At 52.4% G+C, this 12,937-nt stretch overlaps 29 non-coding genes across 29 annotated transcripts; 5 read left to right on the top strand and 24 right to left on the bottom strand.

The window, feature by feature from the left end:
• Positions 1-68: 68 nt before the first annotated feature.
• On the bottom strand, positions 69-150 carry Trnas-aga (transfer RNA serine (anticodon AGA)). The gene has a single exon. It is a non-coding gene; the product is annotated as a tRNA-Ser (tRNA).
• A 139-nt stretch (positions 151-289) lies between these two features.
• On the bottom strand, positions 290-362 carry Trnak-uuu (transfer RNA lysine (anticodon UUU)). The gene has a single exon. It is a non-coding gene; the product is annotated as a tRNA-Lys (tRNA).
• Positions 363-657: 295 nt separating this feature from the next.
• On the bottom strand, positions 658-729 carry Trnae-uuc (transfer RNA glutamic acid (anticodon UUC)). Its single transcript has one exon. It is a non-coding gene; the product is annotated as a tRNA-Glu (tRNA).
• Positions 730-1,037: 308 nt separating this feature from the next.
• Positions 1,038-1,110, bottom strand: Trnam-cau (transfer RNA methionine (anticodon CAU)). Its single transcript has one exon. It is a non-coding gene; the product is annotated as a tRNA-Met (tRNA).
• A 975-nt stretch (positions 1,111-2,085) lies between these two features.
• On the top strand, positions 2,086-2,157 carry Trnag-ucc (transfer RNA glycine (anticodon UCC)). Its single transcript has one exon. It is a non-coding gene; the product is annotated as a tRNA-Gly (tRNA).
• A 275-nt stretch (positions 2,158-2,432) lies between these two features.
• Positions 2,433-2,514, bottom strand: Trnas-aga (transfer RNA serine (anticodon AGA)). Its single transcript has one exon. It is a non-coding gene; the product is annotated as a tRNA-Ser (tRNA).
• A 139-nt stretch (positions 2,515-2,653) lies between these two features.
• Positions 2,654-2,726, bottom strand: Trnak-uuu (transfer RNA lysine (anticodon UUU)). Its single transcript has one exon. It is a non-coding gene; the product is annotated as a tRNA-Lys (tRNA).
• Positions 2,727-3,024: 298 nt separating this feature from the next.
• Positions 3,025-3,096, bottom strand: Trnae-uuc (transfer RNA glutamic acid (anticodon UUC)). The gene has a single exon. It is a non-coding gene; the product is annotated as a tRNA-Glu (tRNA).
• A 308-nt stretch (positions 3,097-3,404) lies between these two features.
• Positions 3,405-3,477, bottom strand: Trnam-cau (transfer RNA methionine (anticodon CAU)). Its single transcript has one exon. It is a non-coding gene; the product is annotated as a tRNA-Met (tRNA).
• Positions 3,478-4,450: 973 nt separating this feature from the next.
• Trnae-uuc (transfer RNA glutamic acid (anticodon UUC)) lies at positions 4,451-4,522 on the top strand. The gene has a single exon. It is a non-coding gene; the product is annotated as a tRNA-Glu (tRNA).
• A 275-nt stretch (positions 4,523-4,797) lies between these two features.
• Positions 4,798-4,879, bottom strand: Trnas-aga (transfer RNA serine (anticodon AGA)). Its single transcript has one exon. It is a non-coding gene; the product is annotated as a tRNA-Ser (tRNA).
• A 139-nt stretch (positions 4,880-5,018) lies between these two features.
• Positions 5,019-5,091, bottom strand: Trnak-uuu (transfer RNA lysine (anticodon UUU)). Its single transcript has one exon. It is a non-coding gene; the product is annotated as a tRNA-Lys (tRNA).
• A 296-nt stretch (positions 5,092-5,387) lies between these two features.
• On the bottom strand, positions 5,388-5,459 carry Trnae-uuc (transfer RNA glutamic acid (anticodon UUC)). Its single transcript has one exon. It is a non-coding gene; the product is annotated as a tRNA-Glu (tRNA).
• A 308-nt stretch (positions 5,460-5,767) lies between these two features.
• Trnam-cau (transfer RNA methionine (anticodon CAU)) lies at positions 5,768-5,840 on the bottom strand. Its single transcript has one exon. It is a non-coding gene; the product is annotated as a tRNA-Met (tRNA).
• Positions 5,841-6,815: 975 nt separating this feature from the next.
• Trnae-uuc (transfer RNA glutamic acid (anticodon UUC)) lies at positions 6,816-6,887 on the top strand. The gene has a single exon. It is a non-coding gene; the product is annotated as a tRNA-Glu (tRNA).
• A 275-nt stretch (positions 6,888-7,162) lies between these two features.
• Trnas-aga (transfer RNA serine (anticodon AGA)) lies at positions 7,163-7,244 on the bottom strand. Its single transcript has one exon. It is a non-coding gene; the product is annotated as a tRNA-Ser (tRNA).
• A 139-nt stretch (positions 7,245-7,383) lies between these two features.
• Trnak-uuu (transfer RNA lysine (anticodon UUU)) lies at positions 7,384-7,456 on the bottom strand. Its single transcript has one exon. It is a non-coding gene; the product is annotated as a tRNA-Lys (tRNA).
• Positions 7,457-7,752: 296 nt separating this feature from the next.
• Trnae-uuc (transfer RNA glutamic acid (anticodon UUC)) lies at positions 7,753-7,824 on the bottom strand. The gene has a single exon. It is a non-coding gene; the product is annotated as a tRNA-Glu (tRNA).
• A 308-nt stretch (positions 7,825-8,132) lies between these two features.
• On the bottom strand, positions 8,133-8,205 carry Trnam-cau (transfer RNA methionine (anticodon CAU)). The gene has a single exon. It is a non-coding gene; the product is annotated as a tRNA-Met (tRNA).
• A 974-nt stretch (positions 8,206-9,179) lies between these two features.
• Trnag-ucc (transfer RNA glycine (anticodon UCC)) lies at positions 9,180-9,251 on the top strand. The gene has a single exon. It is a non-coding gene; the product is annotated as a tRNA-Gly (tRNA).
• Positions 9,252-9,526: 275 nt separating this feature from the next.
• On the bottom strand, positions 9,527-9,608 carry Trnas-aga (transfer RNA serine (anticodon AGA)). The gene has a single exon. It is a non-coding gene; the product is annotated as a tRNA-Ser (tRNA).
• Positions 9,609-9,747: 139 nt separating this feature from the next.
• Trnak-uuu (transfer RNA lysine (anticodon UUU)) lies at positions 9,748-9,820 on the bottom strand. Its single transcript has one exon. It is a non-coding gene; the product is annotated as a tRNA-Lys (tRNA).
• Positions 9,821-10,116: 296 nt separating this feature from the next.
• On the bottom strand, positions 10,117-10,188 carry Trnae-uuc (transfer RNA glutamic acid (anticodon UUC)). The gene has a single exon. It is a non-coding gene; the product is annotated as a tRNA-Glu (tRNA).
• Positions 10,189-10,496: 308 nt separating this feature from the next.
• Trnam-cau (transfer RNA methionine (anticodon CAU)) lies at positions 10,497-10,569 on the bottom strand. Its single transcript has one exon. It is a non-coding gene; the product is annotated as a tRNA-Met (tRNA).
• A 974-nt stretch (positions 10,570-11,543) lies between these two features.
• On the top strand, positions 11,544-11,615 carry Trnag-ucc (transfer RNA glycine (anticodon UCC)). The gene has a single exon. It is a non-coding gene; the product is annotated as a tRNA-Gly (tRNA).
• A 275-nt stretch (positions 11,616-11,890) lies between these two features.
• Trnas-aga (transfer RNA serine (anticodon AGA)) lies at positions 11,891-11,972 on the bottom strand. Its single transcript has one exon. It is a non-coding gene; the product is annotated as a tRNA-Ser (tRNA).
• Positions 11,973-12,111: 139 nt separating this feature from the next.
• Trnak-uuu (transfer RNA lysine (anticodon UUU)) lies at positions 12,112-12,184 on the bottom strand. Its single transcript has one exon. It is a non-coding gene; the product is annotated as a tRNA-Lys (tRNA).
• Positions 12,185-12,480: 296 nt separating this feature from the next.
• Positions 12,481-12,552, bottom strand: Trnae-uuc (transfer RNA glutamic acid (anticodon UUC)). The gene has a single exon. It is a non-coding gene; the product is annotated as a tRNA-Glu (tRNA).
• Positions 12,553-12,860: 308 nt separating this feature from the next.
• On the bottom strand, positions 12,861-12,933 carry Trnam-cau (transfer RNA methionine (anticodon CAU)). Its single transcript has one exon. It is a non-coding gene; the product is annotated as a tRNA-Met (tRNA).
• Between the last annotated feature and the right edge of the window lie 4 nt (positions 12,934-12,937).

The following is a 12,937-nucleotide window of genomic DNA, read 5'->3' as shown; positions in this document are numbered from 1 at the left end:
ACCAAAACGACAGGCAAACTGCGAAATTTTCTGCTCGTTCTTCTTAAACAAAAAAAGAAAAAAACCGACGCAGTCGGTAGGACTCGAACCTACGCTCCCAGAGGGAATCTGATTTCTAGTCAGACGCCTTAACCACTCGGCCACGACTGCTCGTAACTGAAGTTTCCCTGGAATCGTGAGAAATGCAACCGGTCTGCGCAGAATGTTGACAGGAAACGAACTCTGTGCACTGATTACGGCAGGGCTACCATCGCTACGAGACGAGCCATTGCGGAAACGTTAAAATCTTCGCCCGGACAGGGACTTGAACCCTGGACCCTTAGGTTAAAAGCCTAATGCTCTACCGACTGAGCTATCCGGGCTCACCCTTGTTGTGGATGGAGCGGCTGCAAGCAATGTGAATAACTGGAACGCGTGTGTAGGCGTACTACGGTAACAGCTGGCTTCTGCCGCAACTGGCGACTTCACCGACTTCCCACTGACGCTGGTAGCAGCCCAACAGCGGACCAGTGCCACTTCTCCCTTTATTCCGGTGCCGACAGTAATTGCATCATGTGCCTGTTTTCCCCGATTACGTTCGCCGAAGCTCCGGAGGGTGGGCGACAAACGACAGTTCGAAGGCCAAAACATGGAGCGTTGTGTGCGCAAAAACTTCCGTTCCGGTACCGGGAATCGAACCCGGGCCTCCTGGGTGAAAGCCAGGTATCCTAGCCACTAGACCACACCGGATTTGCTCGATAAGCGTGAGATCTTCTCCGTCTCCTCTCGTATTTCGTGCTGAATCTGGTCTCAGTGGTGTTCTCTGTTTGCGAGCATATTTGCGCCTACAGACTGGCATGGCGCACAGCTCGAAATTGACTATTCATTATTTTACTCATAACAAGGGAAGAGAAAGATCAAAGTTGTACGTTGTCATAATTGGAAATAAACATATTGACGCTGAGGTGTAGCCTCCTTGTGGATAACGAACGACAATTAAGTTCGTTCCCTAGCAACAGCAACGCCGTTAATTCAGCCATGATGTACAGCAAATTAAATGCCCCGGGTGAGGATCGAACTCACGACCTTAAGATTATGAGACTTACGCGCTACCTACTGCGCTACCGAGGCACGTTGCAAGCAACGTTACAGGAAACTTGGTAAGTCTCGCATATTAGAGATAGACAGTTTGCGCTTTCTCAAGAATCTGTTGTGTTGCTACACGTGCTTTCCCTACTTGCTAGATTAAACTGCTGCCGCAGCTTTTTCAACGGAACGCAGCACTGCCCGAGGTTACAGTACATCGCCCTTGCGGCACCTGAACACAGCGGCCTGTTGGGCCAGGCCGACGTTAGAGTTCAGAAATAGCACGCGACCGTCCAGGTACGGTCTACTGCGTGCTGCGTGTATGGTTCTTCTCACAGCGAATCCTGCTATACATTCCTGAGGCTGACGCAGCTCAGGCGAGGAATCGGCGCGGCAGCATTATAGCGAGAACAGCAGAACGATGCATCGGCCGGGAATCGAACCCGGGCCGTCCGCATGCTAAGCGAGCATTCACCAATTTTTTTTTTGTTCTCATTTCTTTCGTTGCATTTGTTGGGGGCGGACGTCCGATGACGCCCGTTCAAGTTCATCGTTGACTCGGTCTTTTATTACAGAGGGCAGATAACTCTCAGACCGAACACGCTGAGCTATCGTGCCGGCAAGCCTTACGATTATGAGACTTACGCGCTGCCTACTGCACTACTGAGGCACATGCCATTGAACCACCGATGCTCGACAAGCTGCCCGTGCTTCCCGAGCACTTTTCTGCATGGGAAAGTGGGATTGCCACCCAGCGACGTCGGATACAACCGAAAAAAGTGCTACACACGTGGAGTCCTCCACTACATTGCCTTAAAACGAATGCTCATCACTATCGTGTGAGTAACCTTGCGGCCGCGGCGACTAGTCTTGCCCAAAGACGCAGCGTGCGTGGAGGCGCTACCCGAATGCGTGTGGATGCACCCTCCTACCTCGAAAAGCGCCTGCAGCTACTATCACCGTGGGCCGCTGCTGGCGGGCGGGAAGCCGACACAGCGGGGCGTTGCGAGCAGCGGCAGTGCGGTGGTGGTGTAATGGTGAGCATAGTTGCCTTCCAAGCAGTTGATCCGGGTTCGATTCCCGGCCACCGCAAGTGGCGCTGGTTTTTTCGTATGAGTATGTGAGCCGCGTGCTGTTACATGAAGGTTTTTTTCGTCGTTGCTCCACGCAGACCATCCTGTAGTATGTCCCGACTTGTCCCGACTTTGCTCGGCTGACGCGAAAGCTGACGCTTGGAATTCGCCCTTATCAAAATGACAGGCACTATAAACGGCTGTGAGAGGCGAGGTGTGGAGAGGTACCAAAACGACAGGCAAACTGCGAAATTTTCTGCTCGTTCTTCTTAAACAAAAAAAGAAAAAAACCGACGCAGTCGGTAGGACTCGAACCTACGCTCCCAGAGGGAATCTGATTTCTAGTCAGACGCCTTAACCACTCGGCCACGACTGCTCGTAACTGAAGTTTCCCTGGAATCGTGAGAAATGCAACCGGTCTGCGCAGAATGTTGACAGGAAACGAACTCTGTGCACTGATTACGGCAGGGCTACCATCGCTACGAGACGAGCCATTGCGGAAACGTTAAAATCTTCGCCCGGACAGGGACTTGAACCCTGGACCCTTAGGTTAAAAGCCTAATGCTCTACCGACTGAGCTATCCGGGCTCACCCTTGTTGTGGATGGAGCGGCTGCAAGCAATGTGAATAACTGGAACGCGTGTGTAGGCGTACTACGGTAACAGCTGGCTTCTGCCGCAACTGGCGACTTCACCGACTTCCCACTGACGCTGGTAGCAGCCCAACAGCGGACCAGTGCCACTTCTCCCTTTATTCCGGTGCCGACAGTAATTGCATCATGTGCCTGTTTTCCCCGATTACGTTCGGCCGAAGCTCCGGAGGGTGGGCGACAAACGACAGTTCGAAGGCCAAAACATGGAGCGTTGTGTGCGCAAAAAAACTTCCGTTCCGGTACCGGGAATCGAACCCGGGCCTCCTGGGTGAAAGCCAGGTATCCTAGCCACTAGACCACACCGGATTTGCTCGATAAGCGTGAGATCTTCTCCGTCTCCTCTCGTATTTCGTGCTGAATCTGGTCTCAGTGGTGTTCTCTGTTTGCGAGCATATTTGCGCCTACAGACTGGCATGGCGCACAGCTCGAAATTGACTATTCATTATTTTACTCATAACAAGGGAAGAGAAAGATCAAAGTTGTACGTTGTCATAATTGGAAATAAACATATTGACGCTGAGGTGTAGCCTCCTTGTGGATAACGAACGACAATTAAGTTCGTTCCCTAGCAACAGCAACGCCGTTAATTCAGCCATGATGTACAGCAAATTAAATGCCCCGGGTGAGGATCGAACTCACGACCTTAAGATTATGAGACTTACGCGCTACCTACTGCGCTACCGAGGCACGTTGCAAGCAACGTTACAGGAAACTTGGTAAGTCTCGCATATTAGAGATAGACAGTTTGCGCTTTCTCAAGAATCTGTTGTGTTGCTACACGTGCTTTCCCTACTTGCTAGATTAAACTGCTGCCGCAGCTTTTTCAACGGAACGCAGCACTGCCCGAGGTTACAGTACATCGCCCTTGCGGCACCTGAACACAGCGGCCTGTTGGGCCAGGCCGACGTTAGAGTTCAGAAATAGCACGCGACCGTCCAGGTACGGTCTACTGCGTGCTGCGTGTATGGTTCTTCTCACAGCGAATCCTGCTATACATTCCTGAGGCTGACGCAGCTCAGGCGAGGAATCGGCGCGGCAGCATTATAGCGAGAACAGCAGAACGATGCATCGGCCGGGAATCGAACCCGGGCCGTCCGCATGCTAAGCGAGCATTCACCAATTTTTTTTTTGTTCTCATTTCTTTCGTTGCATTTGTTGGGGGCGGACGTCCGATGACGCCCGTTCAAGTTCATCGTTGACTCGCTTTTATTACAGAGGGCAGATAACTCTCAGACCGAACACGCTGAGCTATCGTGCCGGCAAGCCTTACGATTATGAGACTTACGCGCTGCCTACTGCACTACTGAGGCACATGCCATTGAACCACCGATGCTCGACAAGCTGCCCGTGCTTCCCGAGCACTTTTCTGCATGGGAAAGTGGGATTGCCACCCAGCGACGTCGGATACAACCGAAAAAAGTGCTACACACGTGGAGTCCTCCACTACATTGCCTTAAAACGAATGCTCATCACTATCGTGTGAGTAACCTTGCGGCCGCGGCGACTAGTCTTGCCCAAAGACGCAGCGTGCGTGGAGGCGCTACCCGAATGCGTGTGGATGCACCCTCCTACCTCGAAAAGCGCCTGCAGCTACTATCACCGTGGGCCGCTGCTGGCGGGCGGGAAGCCGACACAGCGGGGCGTTGCGAGCAGCGGCAGTGCGGTGGTGGTGTAATGGTGAGCATAGTTGCCTTTCAAGCAGTTGATCCGGGTTCGATTCCCGGCCACCGCAAGTGGCGCTGGTTTTTTCGTATGAGTATGTGAGCCGCGTGCTGTTACATGAAGGTTTTTTTCGTCGTTGCTCCACGCAGACCATCCTGTAGTATGTCCCGACTTGTCCCGACTTTGCTCGGCTGACGCGAAAGCTGACGCTTGGAATTCGCCCTTATCAAAATGACAGGCACTATAAACGGCTGTGAGAGGCGAGGTGTGGAGAGGTACCAAAACGACAGGCAAACTGCGAAATTTTCTGCTCGTTCTTCTTAAACAAAAAAAGAAAAAAACCGACGCAGTCGGTAGGACTCGAACCTACGCTCCCAGAGGGAATCTGATTTCTAGTCAGACGCCTTAACCACTCGGCCACGACTGCTCGTAACTGAAGTTTCCCTGGAATCGTGAGAAATGCAACCGGTCTGCGCAGAATGTTGACAGGAAACGAACTCTGTGCACTGATTACGGCAGGGCTACCATCGCTACGAGACGAGCCATTGCGGAAACGTTAAAATCTTCGCCCGGACAGGGACTTGAACCCTGGACCCTTAGGTTAAAAGCCTAATGCTCTACCGACTGAGCTATCCGGGCTCACCCTTGTTGTGGATGGAGCGGCTGCAAGCAATGTGAATAACTGGAACGCGTGTGTAGGCGTACTACGGTAACAGCTGGCTTCTGCCGCAACTGGCGACTTCACCGACTTCCCACTGACGCTGGTAGCAGCCCAACAGCGGACCAGTGCCACTTCTCCCTTTATTCCGGTGCCGACAGTAATTGCATCATGTGCCTGTTTTCCCCGATTACGTTCGGCCGAAGCTCCGGAGGGTGGGCGACAAACGACAGTTCGAAGGCCAAAACATGGAGCGTTGTGTGCGCAAAAACTTCCGTTCCGGTACCGGGAATCGAACCCGGGCCTCCTGGGTGAAAGCCAGGTATCCTAGCCACTAGACCACACCGGATTTGCTCGATAAGCGTGAGATCTTCTCCGTCTCCTCTCGTATTTCGTGCTGAATCTGGTCTCAGTGGTGTTCTCTGTTTGCGAGCATATTTGCGCCTACAGACTGGCATGGCGCACAGCTCGAAATTGACTATTCATTATTTTACTCATAACAAGGGAAGAGAAAGATCAAAGTTGTACGTTGTCATAATTGGAAATAAACATATTGACGCTGAGGTGTAGCCTCCTTGTGGATAACGAACGACAATTAAGTTCGTTCCCTAGCAACAGCAACGCCGTTAATTCAGCCATGATGTACAGCAAATTAAATGCCCCGGGTGAGGATCGAACTCACGACCTTAAGATTATGAGACTTACGCGCTACCTACTGCGCTACCGAGGCACGTTGCAAGCAACGTTACAGGAAACTTGGTAAGTCTCGCATATTAGAGATAGACAGTTTGCGCTTTCTCAAGAATCTGTTGTGTTGCTACACGTGCTTTCCCTACTTGCTAGATTAAACTGCTGCCGCAGCTTTTTCAACGGAACGCAGCACTGCCCGAGGTTACAGTACATCGCCCTTGCGGCACCTGAACACAGCGGCCTGTTGGGCCAGGCCGACGTTAGAGTTCAGAAATAGCACGCGACCGTCCAGGTACGGTCTACTGCGTGCTGCGTGTATGGTTCTTCTCACAGCGAATCCTGCTATACATTCCTGAGGCTGACGCAGCTCAGGCGAGGAATCGGCGCGGCAGCATTATAGCGAGAACAGCAGAACGATGCATCGGCCGGGAATCGAACCCGGGCCGTCCGCATGCTAAGCGAGCATTCACCAATTTTTTTTTTGTTCTCATTTCTTTCGTTGCATTTGTTGGGGGCGGACGTCCGATGACGCCCGTTCAAGTTCATCGTTGACTCGGTCTTTTATTACAGAGGGCAGATAACTCTCAGACCGAACACGCTGAGCTATCGTGCCGGCAAGCCTTACGATTATGAGACTTACGCGCTGCCTACTGCACTACTGAGGCACATGCCATTGAACCACCGATGCTCGACAAGCTGCCCGTGCTTCCCGAGCACTTTTCTGCATGGGAAAGTGGGATTGCCACCCAGCGACGTCGGATACAACCGAAAAAAGTGCTACACACGTGGAGTCCTCCACTACATTGCCTTAAAACGAATGCTCATCACTATCGTGTGAGTAACCTTGCGGCCGCGGCGACTAGTCTTGCCCAAAGACGCAGCGTGCGTGGAGGCGCTACCCGAATGCGTGTGGATGCACCCTCCTACCTCGAAAAGCGCCTGCAGCTACTATCACCGTGGGCCGCTGCTGGCGGGCGGGAAGCCGACACAGCGGGGCGTTGCGAGCAGCGGCAGTGCGGTGGTGGTGTAATGGTGAGCATAGTTGCCTTTCAAGCAGTTGATCCGGGTTCGATTCCCGGCCACCGCAAGTGGCGCTGGTTTTTTCGTATGAGTATGTGAGCCGCGTGCTGTTACATGAAGGTTTTTTTCGTCGTTGCTCCACGCAGACCATCCTGTAGTATGTCCCGACTTGTCCCGACTTTGCTCGGCTGACGCGAAAGCTGACGCTTGGAATTCGCCCTTATCAAAATGACAGGCACTATAAACGGCTGTGAGAGGCGAGGTGTGGAGAGGTACCAAAACGACAGGCAAACTGCGAAATTTTCTGCTCGTTCTTCTTAAACAAAAAAAGAAAAAAACCGACGCAGTCGGTAGGACTCGAACCTACGCTCCCAGAGGGAATCTGATTTCTAGTCAGACGCCTTAACCACTCGGCCACGACTGCTCGTAACTGAAGTTTCCCTGGAATCGTGAGAAATGCAACCGGTCTGCGCAGAATGTTGACAGGAAACGAACTCTGTGCACTGATTACGGCAGGGCTACCATCGCTACGAGACGAGCCATTGCGGAAACGTTAAAATCTTCGCCCGGACAGGGACTTGAACCCTGGACCCTTAGGTTAAAAGCCTAATGCTCTACCGACTGAGCTATCCGGGCTCACCCTTGTTGTGGATGGAGCGGCTGCAAGCAATGTGAATAACTGGAACGCGTGTGTAGGCGTACTACGGTAACAGCTGGCTTCTGCCGCAACTGGCGACTTCACCGACTTCCCACTGACGCTGGTAGCAGCCCAACAGCGGACCAGTGCCACTTCTCCCTTTATTCCGGTGCCGACAGTAATTGCATCATGTGCCTGTTTTCCCCGATTACGTTCGGCCGAAGCTCCGGAGGGTGGGCGACAAACGACAGTTCGAAGGCCAAAACATGGAGCGTTGTGTGCGCAAAAACTTCCGTTCCGGTACCGGGAATCGAACCCGGGCCTCCTGGGTGAAAGCCAGGTATCCTAGCCACTAGACCACACCGGATTTGCTCGATAAGCGTGAGATCTTCTCCGTCTCCTCTCGTATTTCGTGCTGAATCTGGTCTCAGTGGTGTTCTCTGTTTGCGAGCATATTTGCGCCTACAGACTGGCATGGCGCACAGCTCGAAATTGACTATTCATTATTTTACTCATAACAAGGGAAGAGAAAGATCAAAGTTGTACGTTGTCATAATTGGAAATAAACATATTGACGCTGAGGTGTAGCCTCCTTGTGGATAACGAACGACAATTAAGTTCGTTCCCTAGCAACAGCAACGCCGTTAATTCAGCCATGATGTACAGCAAATTAAATGCCCCGGGTGAGGATCGAACTCACGACCTTAAGATTATGAGACTTACGCGCTACCTACTGCGCTACCGAGGCACGTTGCAAGCAACGTTACAGGAAACTTGGTAAGTCTCGCATATTAGAGATAGACAGTTTGCGCTTTCTCAAGAATCTGTTGTGTTGCTACACGTGCTTTCCCTACTTGCTAGATTAAACTGCTGCCGCAGCTTTTTCAACGGAACGCAGCACTGCCCGAGGTTACAGTACATCGCCCTTGCGGCACCTGAACACAGCGGCCTGTTGGGCCAGGCCGACGTTAGAGTTCAGAAATAGCACGCGACCGTCCAGGTACGGTCTACTGCGTGCTGCGTGTATGGTTCTTCTCACAGCGAATCCTGCTATACATTCCTGAGGCTGACGCAGCTCAGGCGAGGAATCGGCGCGGCAGCATTATAGCGAGAACAGCAGAACGATGCATCGGCCGGGAATCGAACCCGGGCCGTCCGCATGCTAAGCGAGCATTCACCAATTTTTTTTTGTTCTCATTTCTTTCGTTGCATTTGTTGGGGGCGGACGTCCGATGACGCCCGTTCAAGTTCATCGTTGACTCGGTCTTTTATTACAGAGGGCAGATAACTCTCAGACCGAACACGCTGAGCTATCGTGCCGGCAAGCCTTACGATTATGAGACTTACGCGCTGCCTACTGCACTACTGAGGCACATGCCATTGAACCACCGATGCTCGACAAGCTGCCCGTGCTTCCCGAGCACTTTTCTGCATGGGAAAGTGGGATTGCCACCCAGCGACGTCGGATACAACCGAAAAAAGTGCTACACACGTGGAGTCCTCCACTACATTGCCTTAAAACGAATGCTCATCACTATCGTGTGAGTAACCTTGCGGCCGCGGCGACTAGTCTTGCCCAAAGACGCAGCGTGCGTGGAGGCGCTACCCGAATGCGTGTGGATGCACCCTCCTACCTCGAAAAGCGCCTGCAGCTACTATCACCGTGGGCCGCTGCTGGCGGGCGGGAAGCCGACACAGCGGGGCGTTGCGAGCAGCGGCAGTGCGGTGGTGGTGTAATGGTGAGCATAGTTGCCTTCCAAGCAGTTGATCCGGGTTCGATTCCCGGCCACCGCAAGTGGCGCTGGTTTTTTCGTATGAGTATGTGAGCCGCGTGCTGTTACATGAAGGTTTTTTTCGTCGTTGCTCCACGCAGACCATCCTGTAGTATGTCCCGACTTGTCCCGACTTTGCTCGGCTGACGCGAAAGCTGACGCTTGGAATTCGCCCTTATCAAAATGACAGGCACTATAAACGGCTGTGAGAGGCGAGGTGTGGAGAGGTACCAAAACGACAGGCAAACTGCGAAATTTTCTGCTCGTTCTTCTTAAACAAAAAAAGAAAAAAACCGACGCAGTCGGTAGGACTCGAACCTACGCTCCCAGAGGGAATCTGATTTCTAGTCAGACGCCTTAACCACTCGGCCACGACTGCTCGTAACTGAAGTTTCCCTGGAATCGTGAGAAATGCAACCGGTCTGCGCAGAATGTTGACAGGAAACGAACTCTGTGCACTGATTACGGCAGGGCTACCATCGCTACGAGACGAGCCATTGCGGAAACGTTAAAATCTTCGCCCGGACAGGGACTTGAACCCTGGACCCTTAGGTTAAAAGCCTAATGCTCTACCGACTGAGCTATCCGGGCTCACCCTTGTTGTGGATGGAGCGGCTGCAAGCAATGTGAATAACTGGAACGCGTGTGTAGGCGTACTACGGTAACAGCTGGCTTCTGCCGCAACTGGCGACTTCACCGACTTCCCACTGACGCTGGTAGCAGCCCAACAGCGGACCAGTGCCACTTCTCCCTTTATTCCGGTGCCGACAGTAATTGCATCATGTGCCTGTTTTCCCCGATTACGTTCGGCCGAAGCTCCGGAGGGTGGGCGACAAACGACAGTTCGAAGGCCAAAACATGGAGCGTTGTGTGCGCAAAAACTTCCGTTCCGGTACCGGGAATCGAACCCGGGCCTCCTGGGTGAAAGCCAGGTATCCTAGCCACTAGACCACACCGGATTTGCTCGATAAGCGTGAGATCTTCTCCGTCTCCTCTCGTATTTCGTGCTGAATCTGGTCTCAGTGGTGTTCTCTGTTTGCGAGCATATTTGCGCCTACAGACTGGCATGGCGCACAGCTCGAAATTGACTATTCATTATTTTACTCATAACAAGGGAAGAGAAAGATCAAAGTTGTACGTTGTCATAATTGGAAATAAACATATTGACGCTGAGGTGTAGCCTCCTTGTGGATAACGAACGACAATTAAGTTCGTTCCCTAGCAACAGCAACGCCGTTAATTCAGCCATGATGTACAGCAAATTAAATGCCCCGGGTGAGGATCGAACTCACGACCTTAAGATTATGAGACTTACGCGCTACCTACTGCGCTACCGAGGCACGTTGCAAGCAACGTTACAGGAAACTTGGTAAGTCTCGCATATTAGAGATAGACAGTTTGCGCTTTCTCAAGAATCTGTTGTGTTGCTACACGTGCTTTCCCTACTTGCTAGATTAAACTGCTGCCGCAGCTTTTTCAACGGAACGCAGCACTGCCCGAGGTTACAGTACATCGCCCTTGCGGCACCTGAACACAGCGGCCTGTTGGGCCAGGCCGACGTTAGAGTTCAGAAATAGCACGCGACCGTCCAGGTACGGTCTACTGCGTGCTGCGTGTATGGTTCTTCTCACAGCGAATCCTGCTATACATTCCTGAGGCTGACGCAGCTCAGGCGAGGAATCGGCGCGGCAGCATTATAGCGAGAACAGCAGAACGATGCATCGGCCGGGAATCGAACCCGGGCCGTCCGCATGCTAAGCGAGCATTCACCAATTTTTTTTTGTTCTCATTTCTTTCGTTGCATTTGTTGGGGGCGGACGTCCGATGACGCCCGTTCAAGTTCATCGTTGACTCGGTCTTTTATTACAGAGGGCAGATAACTCTCAGACCGAACACGCTGAGCTATCGTGCCGGCAAGCCTTACGATTATGAGACTTACGCGCTGCCTACTGCACTACTGAGGCACATGCCATTGAACCACCGATGCTCGACAAGCTGCCCGTGCTTCCCGAGCACTTTTCTGCATGGGAAAGTGGGATTGCCACCCAGCGACGTCGGATACAACCGAAAAAAGTGCTACACACGTGGAGTCCTCCACTACATTGCCTTAAAACGAATGCTCATCACTATCGTGTGAGTAACCTTGCGGCCGCGGCGACTAGTCTTGCCCAAAGACGCAGCGTGCGTGGAGGCGCTACCCGAATGCGTGTGGATGCACCCTCCTACCTCGAAAAGCGCCTGCAGCTACTATCACCGTGGGCCGCTGCTGGCGGGCGGGAAGCCGACACAGCGGGGCGTTGCGAGCAGCGGCAGTGCGGTGGTGGTGTAATGGTGAGCATAGTTGCCTTCCAAGCAGTTGATCCGGGTTCGATTCCCGGCCACCGCAAGTGGCGCTGGTTTTTTCGTATGAGTATGTGAGCCGCGTGCTGTTACATGAAGGTTTTTTTCGTCGTTGCTCCACGCAGACCATCCTGTAGTATGTCCCGACTTGTCCCGACTTTGCTCGGCTGACGCGAAAGCTGACGCTTGGAATTCGCCCTTATCAAAATGACAGGCACTATAAACGGCTGTGAGAGGCGAGGTGTGGAGAGGTACCAAAACGACAGGCAAACTGCGAAATTTTCTGCTCGTTCTTCTTAAACAAAAAAAGAAAAAAACCGACGCAGTCGGTAGGACTCGAACCTACGCTCCCAGAGGGAATCTGATTTCTAGTCAGACGCCTTAACCACTCGGCCACGACTGCTCGTAACTGAAGTTTCCCTGGAATCGTGAGAAATGCAACCGGTCTGCGCAGAATGTTGACAGGAAACGAACTCTGTGCACTGATTACGGCAGGGCTACCATCGCTACGAGACGAGCCATTGCGGAAACGTTAAAATCTTCGCCCGGACAGGGACTTGAACCCTGGACCCTTAGGTTAAAAGCCTAATGCTCTACCGACTGAGCTATCCGGGCTCACCCTTGTTGTGGATGGAGCGGCTGCAAGCAATGTGAATAACTGGAACGCGTGTGTAGGCGTACTACGGTAACAGCTGGCTTCTGCCGCAACTGGCGACTTCACCGACTTCCCACTGACGCTGGTAGCAGCCCAACAGCGGACCAGTGCCACTTCTCCCTTTATTCCGGTGCCGACAGTAATTGCATCATGTGCCTGTTTTCCCCGATTACGTTCGGCCGAAGCTCCGGAGGGTGGGCGACAAACGACAGTTCGAAGGCCAAAACATGGAGCGTTGTGTGCGCAAAAACTTCCGTTCCGGTACCGGGAATCGAACCCGGGCCTCCTGGGTGAAAGCCAGGTATCCTAGCCACTAGACCACACCGGATTTGCTCGATAAGCGTGAGATCTTCTCCGTCTCCTCTCGTATTTCGTGCTGAATCTGGTCTCAGTGGTGTTCTCTGTTTGCGAGCATATTTGCGCCTACAGACTGGCATGGCGCACAGCTCGAAATTGACTATTCATTATTTTACTCATAACAAGGGAAGAGAAAGATCAAAGTTGTACGTTGTCATAATTGGAAATAAACATATTGACGCTGAGGTGTAGCCTCCTTGTGGATAACGAACGACAATTAAGTTCGTTCCCTAGCAACAGCAACGCCGTTAATTCAGCCATGATGTACAGCAAATTAAATGCCCCGGGTGAGGATCGAACTCACGACCTTAAGATTATGAGACTTACGCGCTACCTACTGCGCTACCGAGGCACGT

Source organism: Schistocerca nitens, unplaced genomic scaffold, assembly GCF_023898315.1.
Source record: "Schistocerca nitens isolate TAMUIC-IGC-003100 unplaced genomic scaffold, iqSchNite1.1 HiC_scaffold_183, whole genome shotgun sequence".
NCBI lineage: Eukaryota > Metazoa > Arthropoda > Insecta > Orthoptera > Acrididae > Schistocerca > Schistocerca nitens.
Note: the sequence above shows the minus strand (reverse complement) of the source record. Positions and strands in the feature narration are given on the sequence as shown.